The sequence below is a fragment of the Euphorbia lathyris genome, chromosome 3 (assembly GCF_963576675.1).
Source record: "Euphorbia lathyris chromosome 3, ddEupLath1.1, whole genome shotgun sequence".
Taxonomy (NCBI): domain Eukaryota; kingdom Viridiplantae; phylum Streptophyta; class Magnoliopsida; order Malpighiales; family Euphorbiaceae; genus Euphorbia; species Euphorbia lathyris.
In genome coordinates this window covers 106,140,373-106,142,149 of record NC_088912.1, presented here as the reverse complement: position 1 = coordinate 106,142,149, position 1,777 = coordinate 106,140,373, and the positions used below count along the sequence as shown (strand labels likewise).

General features: G+C 34.6%; 1 non-coding gene across 1 annotated transcript; it reads left to right on the top strand.

Annotated features, from left to right (window-relative positions):
• The first annotated feature begins 393 nt into the window (after window positions 1-393).
• Window positions 394-500, top strand: LOC136225207 (small nucleolar RNA R71). Its single transcript, XR_010686934.1, has one exon. It is a non-coding gene; the product is annotated as a small nucleolar RNA R71 (small nucleolar RNA).
• The last annotated feature ends 1,277 nt before the right edge of the window (window positions 501-1,777 follow it).

Sequence of the window (1,777 nt, the reverse complement as noted above, 5' to 3'; positions counted from 1 at the left end):
TGGTTTTGCCCTTGGACAAAATTTACATGTTCAATCTCGCTCATACCTTCATAATCCACATCCGCTGGGATTGGATTACCATTAGAGTCGCACGGTGCCATAAACCTATCAATTTTGTGCGATAAGGCAGAAAATTGGGCTTGTAACATCACAACTGGATCAAGATTCACTATACCTTTGACCGATGATGTGTTCGAGGATGATGGTTTCGCCACTGCTATATGTCCATGATCTGCGGGCCACATACTGCTCTTAATCGCCATTTCCTCCAAAAGTTCTATTGCTTGGGCAGATGTCTTTTTCATAAATAACCCTCCCGACATAGCATCTAATGAACCTCTAGTTGTAGGATTTAATCCATTATAAAATGTTTGCATTAAAAGTGCATCGGGAAATTGGTGGTGTGGGCATAAACGTTGAAGTTCTTTAAAACGTTCCCAAGCCTCATAAAGAGTTTCGTTATCATGTTGAGAAAAAGATGTTAACTCTTTTATGACTTTTGCGGTTTTTGCTAAAGGAAAATATTTTGATAAAAATGCTTGGGCAAGTTGGTCCCAAGTTTCAAACGTTGCGCTTGGCATAGAAGTTAACCATTCTTTGGCTCTGTCCTTCAAAGTAAAAGGAAAGAGGCGAAGTTTGATTGCTTCGGCAGTCACATCTTATTTTAAAAGTGTCACAAACTTCAAGGAAATTTGTCAAATGGGTGTTAGGATTTTCGTTAGGCAACCCGTAAAATGTTACATTATTTTGCAACATATTAAGCAATGCTGGCTTAATTTTAAATTAGTTTGTATTTATTTGGGGTCTAACTATGCTGTTGGTTACACCGGACACTCCTGGCCTAGCGTAATCCATAAGTGTAGCCATAGTTTCTGGCTCGGTATCTCTAGTTTTTAATGGAGTTTTGTTTTTGTTTTTCTTGTTTTTCTTGTTCTTTTTAATGGTTCTTTCAATTTCTGGGTCTATAAGGTCTGGTGTAGTGCCTGAACTTCGAGAACTGCGCATGAACCTGAAATCTTGCACGAACCGAAACTACCTTCAAAACAGAATTTGAAAAATAAATATGTTAGTAATTTGAAATAAATAAAATATAAAAGTTTGAATAAGTATTTATAAACCTAGATTCGAAATAAAACACGAAAAATCTAAATTTTTGTTAAAAAATTTGGCGTTCCCCGGCAACGGCGCCAAAAACTTGTTGAGCGATTTTCGCAAGTGCACGGTATACACTTGTAGTAATAAAAGATATCGAACCCACAGGGAACGCTTTTTTAACGAAAACTTATTTTAAATCGGTTTGATTTACTTTCAAGGTTTATAATATGGAAAATCGTTTAATTGGATTTGGTTTTGAAATTGCTAGAATAAGAATTAGACTAGAGTATGTAGAATGTTAGAAATCACTTCTGATTTAAGGATGAATTTACAAAACAGAAACGTTTAGTGCTTTAGAAAAGTGAATAAATGTATTCCTTAGCATCAAGCAAAGAAAACAACTTTAAACTTTGTATACAAATTATATAAATCTAATAACGTGAACTCATTCAATTAAAAGGCTTTGAACGCAACAATCCCCTAACTGGTTAGATTGCTTCCTTAACCGTATTGATACTTTTATCCAAGATACCAATTTGTCTAAGTGTTCCACAAAGTTTCCTTGTAAAGATTTTGAATTCAACTACGTATTAATGAAAACACCAAAACTCACTTCGGATCATTTACCATAAGTGCTACATAAAAATCTATCGAATAGAATAAACTTTATTAGATGAAGTAT